Genomic DNA, 8,792 nt, shown 5'->3' with positions numbered 1-8,792 from the left:
ATGATGTCAGTGCAGAAGTTGATGTGGCAGTCTATAATTGGTTCATACCATAGGCGATGGGATTAGTGTATAAGAGTGGAGATCATCAGATCAAATGAGATCGACGCATATCATGTTGAAAGATGCAAGCAAGTTACCCTAGAAAACAAACGTGATTAAGTTATGCAAAAGAAGTTAAATTCCTTTGAGTTCTGGCAGGGAAGTGGTAAGTGGCTTATCATGTGCCTTCAAGGTAGGAAATGGTTTTTCAAAAATCTACAAGATTCCACTCAGCGGTTGACATGTAGTATCTCGAAACTACTTTTGCTCGTGCCTTCGGATAATTAGCAGACGTGCTAGTTGGAGCACGGGATCGCACAATAGCCATCGGATCCCACATGATAGATCAACAGTGTGAAACGTTTGGATTAGTGGATATGTGGGATGGGATAACTATCAGATTGTTTGATCTTGAGATCAACACCAGGAAAATGTTGGACGGTTGGGGTCAACTCCATGCTTGCTTGTCCTTTGGTTTATCCTCTATTTTTAATGTAATTGTATTATTTCACGATTATCACAGTTTGTAACTATATGTGGTATATTAATACCATAACAGAAAGAAAGTTGGACAGTGTAGTTTTGAGTCATTCCAGGGGGTTTGTAGGTCATATTGCCCAAGTACGATCAAGTGTATATTCATTTTGACTTGAAAAATTGAGCTAAACATAGTGGTGAGATCCATTTTTGTGTTTGAGACTCTGTTTCTGAGCTCACACCTATAACAACAATTTGAGGACATAATAGAGAGGTCGGCACTAGAAATGAAAGGACCAAGGAGACGTAGCCAGGAAGTCTGGTGAATTCCTTTATTAAATTTGATTTTTTAATGGTTTGAATTTGTTTTGTAATTGTTTAACTGTTTATGTTACTCACAATCGTTTCAATCCGTTGGACTAAGTAACATAAGAAACTTCTCACTAGTCTATAATACCTTTTGATTAATGGATCGGTTTGGTTGTGACCATCTGAGTTATTTTAATCAGCACTACTCTCACTATTATGGGAGTTTTCTTACTTCTCTCATTATAACAATGCAATGGATAGAAATTTCAAGTTATTGTTTTTAGTTTAGTATTAGGGTTAGACTTAATGCACAGTTTCATATTTGTACAACAATGGACCAAGAGTTCTTGAGCCTTTTGCCTACATGCCATTAGTTTACTCTTATCGCTAAGACGTCCCACATTATATCCTTTTCTTTTCTTAGTTGAATGAGAGTTCGATTCTTTTAATAAGAGACGAATAATATTATCTACCACTATTACTATTCCCAATTATAAGGGTTAGAATGAATATTAATTAACTCCTTTACAGTCGACCGACTGGTTTCTTGTGTAATTCAAATGTTGGTATTTAAGAGCTAATCCAATGTTATTATATGTATACTTATGGTTATACATATTTTGTTCTTTTTACATGCAAAAGTTTACTAATATGTTATTTCTCACATTTTGGTGCTAACAAGGTTCTTTAACACCTTTTATGAATGTTCCTTTCATTTCAAAATTTTCTTGGTAGCTAGTTTACCTTTGTCTTAAATTATTCAAGAAAACCCAATGCTACAAGAACTATTCATATTGGCCCTTTTTTTTGAAAGAATGAACAGGGGTAATTATGAATTTTGTATTTCTTGCATTTCATAACCCACACTTACTTTATACCCAATAGTTCAATGGAACTAGCTTCTTCTAGGTTCTATTCATACCTATGTGGTACCTGCTTATTTATACACTCAGGTTCTAGAATATCCTTCAACAAATTTCCAGTTTTCTACTCCAGGGTTAACCAGTCCCCAAAAAGTTACCTATATTCCTACAATTGGTTTCCTTAATGAAAGGAACTATTATCACTTAGTATCCTATTGTGTTGTCTCTCCTCACTCACCAATATTTTTATAAAAGTTTGGCCACCCAGTATGTCCATCAAGTCGGAAACTATGAGAAAAAATCTTGTGAACTTGCTATTTCATACTCTTTCACTTATCTTTATTGAAATTACAACAAGAACAAAACCATTAACTGCCTACAACTTACGGTTGATACACATGTCAAAGTGGATGACAGATTATTATTACTACATCGTTACCTTTGAACTATTATTCTAACCTCACAAACATATGAACCTCGTACTTTATCCCTAAAAGAGTTCATATATCATTCCAATAATTCTACTTTAATTTTAATCTCCAATAAATAAAAGAAATAGAAGTTAAACACTTATCTATATATTGTAATACATCTAAACACTTATGTAGAAAGTCCACTCCTCCATACCAATGAGAACGACTATTACGTCCAGCTCTCCCCATGAGCTTCTCGATTTGCAGACAGACAGTGCAACTGTGACTAATCATAGTTAGATCCAAGGCATAAAGACTCTGTCCAACCCAGAACTCACAGAGTCACTCGACTTATAGTTTTCCACTTGTTCTAGACTAGCTCAAGAAAGGTTCTCCAAGAAATGTTCAGCCTCCTCTATGGTGTTATGTCAAAAATATTTTATCTTATCCCTTTGGGTGTATCCTTCATTTTGTCAACCATTAGAGAATAAAAACATTCAAGAAAGCACCCCCTCCTTCCACTGAGACCTTTTAATCCATATGAAGTGGGAGATGATAACTATCTATAGCCATATGGAAACCAAAAAATATTCTCGTGGTATTTCTCATGAGTTTCTCACTTTCAAAAAAACTGAAATCACATAATAATATTAAATTTTCTTTTAAGGTAACATTAAATATTCGTTAGGCTTTAACTATGCCTATAAGTCATGCGGTTCACATTAAAGTAAATAACAGTAATTAAATTATCTACAACCACCTGGGGTGTTACATCTTCCCTCCTTATGCGTAACACCATCCTCGATGTTTCCTATTATTTTTAATTCCTGAAATAGACCAAGATATGCCTACTACATAAAATTTTCATCCTCCCAAGTAGCCTCCTAAGGGCTTAAGTGCCTCCTCTGCAATTTAACTTGGGTGATAACTCATTTCCGCAAAATTATTTCTCTTCGCATCCGGTTCGACCTGTCCAGCAAAACACATACAAGTCATTAACTTATTTTGATTTTGTTATTTTTCAAAATGTATCTAAAAAGAATCACTTGCATTGTACCTATATATCTAGTCATTTAATGATATGTCTCGGGGCATATATATGTTTCTTTAACAATGACACATGAAACACATTATGAATTCATATGTAACTATATAGCACAAGATGATATGCCACCGACCCAATCCTTTCTAAAATATGGAAGGGTCCACAATAGGGAGGGGAAAATTTTGCACAACCCCCCATTTCATGGTATGCTTTTTGGATTTAATTCTCACATATATGTGATCCCCCACATGAAATTCTATGTATGTTCTCTTCTTATCTGTGTAAGCATTTTTTCTATACTGAGTGGCTTTCAGATTTTGTCACTCTTTTCTCACCATCTGCTCCATTTCTACTAGCATCTGTGGTCCCAATATTAACTTATCCTGAGGACTAATCCAGTTGGCTAGTGTTCTGCACCTCTTTCCATATAATACTGCAAACGAGATCATTTTTAGGGACTCATGATAACTATTATTGTATGTGAACTCAACTAAGTGAAGGTATTCCTCCCACTTTGTTGGTTGATGCATTACATACATCCTTAGCATATCTTCAAGTACATGATTCAATCATTAAGTATGTCGATTAGTTTGTGGATGATAGGCATTAATTAATTGAATTTGGGTGCCTAATGTAGTAAATAAATCCTTCCAAAATGTAGAAGTAAAATTTACATCCCTATCTGATATCACCACCCTTTGTATACCATGTAATTGAAACATTTCCTTCATAAATATGTCTACAATTTCAACACTTTTATAGGTGGATTTTACAGGGATGAAATCATTTGTCTTGCTTAATTTTTCCACCAACACCATGATATAATAATTTTGTCTCTTTGATCTTGGTTATCCTGTCAGAAAGCCTAAAGTAATCATGTCCCATTTACACTTAAGGATGGGTAGTGGCTGAAGAAACCCAGTGAGATGTTGGTGCTCCACTTCAACATGCTGACATTCCAAACATTTGGCCAAATACTCCACAACATCCCTCCTCACACTTGGCCAAAATAATTCTTCTTTTATTGGAAAGAACAATTTTTGGTAGCCGAGATGGGAAACAAATTGGCTTCTATGAAGTTAATACAACATATATTGTTTAACAAAATTTTAGTTTGTTACATAGATTCTTTCTCTAAAAAACAATAGATCATCATGATTTATACCATACTCAGTTAGCTTTCCACAAATCTGAGCTTGTTTATTTTGCTGCCACACAAATTCATATTATGGATCCTTCATGGCAACCTCTTTAATTTGTTGGGTGAAACTAATTTCAAGCTTAGTAAAGGAGACTTCATATACACAATGTAATTGCCTCGTTAACGCATTAGACACACGATTTTCTCTCCCTTTAGGATGCTTAATGTCAAAGTAAAATTCACTTAGGAAAGTTGCCCATCTAGCTTTATGTGTGTTTAAATTAGGTTGTTTACAAAAACTTGTTACACTACTATGATAAGTCATTAGACAAAATTTAATCCCTAGAAAATATTGTCGCCATACCGTTAGGGCATGCACTACTGAAATTAGCTCTAGGTCATAGGCTGAACACCTCTCTTCATGATTTTTCAACTTCTGAGATTCATGAGCTATAACTCTACCTTCTTGCATTAGCTCTCTTCTCATGCCTTCTTGGTACATGTCCACGAAAATAGTAAATTCCTTCTCTAGGACTACTACCTTCGACACTGGGGTTGTAGTTAGTAATTTTTTTAAGAGTTCCAATCTACATTGTCACTTAGTTGTCCACTAAAAAGTCCTTCCTTTTTTTCTAAGGAAGTGATGGGGTATACAATCTTAGAAAACCCCTAGATAAATCGGTTGTAACACCCAACTAAGCCCATCAAATATCTAATGTCAGCTAAATTTTTGGTTACAACCCATTCCATGATGGCTTTGATTTTCTTAGGATCGATCGTTATGCCTTTTGACAAAATAATATGTCACAGATATTGAATTTGATCCTCATAGAAATCACATTTTCTAAATTTAGAATATAACTAGTTTTCTTGTAGGGTTTGTAGGACTATGCTTAGATGCTCCTTACATGGTCCTCCAAGATTTTGCATTAAATCAGTATATCATCAATAAAAATCAACACAAATTTGTCTAAGTAAGGGTGGGAAATACCATTCATCGTACTCATAAAGGTTTTTGTAGCATTGTCAAGTTTGAATGGAAAAATGAGAAACTCATAATGTTTGTAATGACTTATAAATGTTGTTTTACAAATGTATTCTTCATTTATCCTAATTTGATGATAACCAAATTGTAAATAAATCTTAGAAAATAATGTGGCACCTTCAATTGGATTGAATACATCATTTATTCTTGGACACATAAATTTATTCTTGACAATTAACTTGTTAAGTTTCCTGTAATCGATGCACAATCATAAGGTGCCATCTTCTTTCCTCATGAACATCACTGGAGCACCCCAAGGTGACATGCTTGGGCATATATATCATGTGTCCAAAAATTTTGAAAATGTATCTTGAGTTTAGTGAACTCAGGTATACTCATCCGGTAAGACGCTTTGGATACTAGGGCTACTCCTGGGATTAGTTCCATAGAAATGTCAATATTCCTTTTTGGTGGTAGCCCAGGAATTTCCTATGAAAATACATCAATTAATTCTTGAATGACAGTTATATCTTCCAGTGCAGTTATCCTTTCCATGAACTTGGTATAATCTAATTGGATTGCGTATATTTGGAAGATTTTTCGAATGCATTTACTTAGTTGATTTCCACTCACAGGTCATAGCATAATGGTTCTTTTAATCCAAAAAATCTCTTGCCCTGTGCCTGCTTCAGTGAGGCAGCTAATAGTTTTGTCCTTACATATTACCAAATACCTATGCTTCTCTAGCCAATCCATTCCAATAAGTACATCGTAAAACCCTAAAGGTAACAAATCAAATTAACTTTCACATGTTGTCCTGCTATTTCAACTCGACAACTTTCCACCTTCGTTGTCACCTTTTGTTTAGCCCCAGTATCCAAATGTACTAACCAAGGGTTTCTAAATTTAAGAAATGACAATTGACATAATTTGATTACTTTTGGACTAATATAACTTAAGCTTGCACCTGGGTCTATTAAAATAGATACAGGGTGGCTAGTTATTTTACCTTCAAACTCTACCAATGTTGGCTAGTATTCGACATGGTTATCCTCCAAGGCTACATTTATCTATAGTATACTTCTTTTTAGGTCCCCAATTATGGAGGCTTCTTATACATTCGTAGCTTGTTCCATTCTGACATGGTGAGGGCAATTTTTATAGTAGTGGTGCTCCCCACTACCCGATGGTAGAGGTGGCTTCTACTATTGGCTAGATTAACATTTACTGGATGCTTCAGTTAACCAATTTTCACCTTGTGGTTTAGACTTTTGCTGATTTCTCCCCAGAAATCCATTCTTTGCATCCTTTGCACACTTTTAGCACCAATGGCATTTGCATTTTTAGCATTTGAAATTTTTTCTGTCCTTTCTTGTTTGACCAATTCTTGTTTCCTTCCCCTTTCTGTATCATATTTTGATAGTAGATTATGGTTTTTTGTATGGCCTCATCCATTGTCTTTGGGTCATCGTACTTAGCTCTTTCCTTCATAAAAATTGAAAAACTACTAATAAAGCATTGCACTTTAGCTTTCTCTTCACGAATGTAAGGTACATATCTCAAAAGAGATGTAAACTTATTCACAAACTCATCCATACACTATTGTCCCAATTTCAGATCATGGAACTCCTTTTCCTTTTCATCATAAAATCGTTCTATTAGATATTTATCATTGAAGTGTCTTATAAAACTGTCTTGAGTTACCTCCTATTCATCTACTCCACACATTGTCTTAATTTCTTCCCACCATAGGGTGGCTTTTCCCTACAACCGATAAATTTCCAATTTGACCTTCAAGTTGTCATCATATTCATATATTTGGAAATATTTATTCATATTAATCAACCAGGCATCAACTGCTTCTTCCTTATCACCATTGGAAGTGAGAGGTTTTATTTTGTTGAATTCCCATTGCAGTTATGTTTTGCGACTCCTGATTCCTCTGCTACCAGAAACATTTTTTGAACCTTCTTCATTATCCATACGACTTCCCTAAAATTTTTGATGTTCCTCCTTCTGTCGATGATCCTCTCCTCGGTTTCCATCATCTGGGATAGGATTTGGATTCCTTTGGTTTTTCTTATCTAAGAGGCTTTTCATAATCCTTTCTTGTTCCAACCTCAACCTCTCATTATCAACCCACGAATTTTCCATCTCAACCCATAACTATTGAACAATTTAATGTAACATCACGTTATGTTGTTGTGGGTCTCCTTGTCCAGTTGAACACACATTTTGGGGTTGGCTCGTGTAATAGGTGTAGATCCATACCTTGTGGTACTCTCCGAGGTGGAGTGATTTCATCTCCTATCTCCATGCTTATGCTTCCACTCTTTGCATCGTAAATTTTTGTTATTCCACATTTCCATTCAAGACACAATGTCGAAACCATAATTATCTGATACCACTTATAATATGTATCACCATCATTAGATAAGAAACACATAAAAAAAATATTTATCATAATTTTACATTAAATAATGACACTGCCAACAGAAATCACTCTCGTCCACTTACACCACACACTATAACTTATTTACATATTTATTCCATTGTTTGATTCGAAATAAATTTATTGGTGGGGATATTTTCTCCTTCCTAAGCACTCACCTAAGGGTTATATAATTTGAAGGGTATGGGTAAGTGTCCAAGAAAGCTCATTTAACCCTAGTAGGAACCTGCAGTTATGGTGAGACCTCCTTGGAACTTTCTCGATCCCACTTAGTACAACTGTCATTACTATTGATCCACCAAGTGGGAAGTTGTTCATATTTCCACTGTCGATCTGATCAGGATATATTTTTCCCATCGTTTCCTTTGCTGGTCATTCAACCTTTCCGCCGGGGCGTTCGAGCTTTGCAATTCCTTTATGGTTAAGGGTTTGGAACCCTTTGCCTTGGTTTTCCAGTATTGAGGTATATTTTGACTGTATATTTTGGTAGTAATTTTTCATTCATTTTGGGCTTGCAATTCTCTTTCTAAGACTCTTATCTTCCTTTCCTTAAGTCTTAGACAACTGTCAACTCCAACGAGGGTTGTTAGGAACAAGAAGCACAATCAGAACTAACCCAAGTAGGTAATTATATGTTCGTGCCGGCATAGGTTTTCTCTTCTAGTTGGGATTTTGTTTAATTTTTTTTTTATTTTCCTTATTATTATTTCCTTCACTTCTTAGGTTAGTGCAGGATTGCGGCCTTCAACGACATAGCATGTAATATGCTTTGGCTTGGTGATTTCTCTTGGCCCTTTTTTTGTATTCCAGCACAGAGTTTTGGTATTGACCCTCTCAGTTATTTTAATCAACACTGCTCCAAGTGTTATAATATTTTCCTTACCCCTCTGATTATAACCACACAATGGTTTGCAATTTCAAGTTATAGTTTTTAGTTTCGCATTAGGGTTAGACTTAATGCAGGTTTTTATATTCTTCGAACAATGGAGAAAATGTTCTTGAGCCTTTTGACTAGAGTCTGTTAATTTACTATGATAGCTACAATGCCCATTTATCTTCTTTTTTTCT

The sequence above is a fragment of the Pinus tabuliformis genome, chromosome J (assembly GCF_031772625.1).
Source record: "Pinus tabuliformis cultivar Carrire ecotype Pingquan chromosome J, CPIR1, whole genome shotgun sequence".
NCBI lineage: Eukaryota > Viridiplantae > Streptophyta > Pinopsida > Pinales > Pinaceae > Pinus > Pinus tabuliformis.
Note: the sequence above shows the minus strand (reverse complement) of the source record.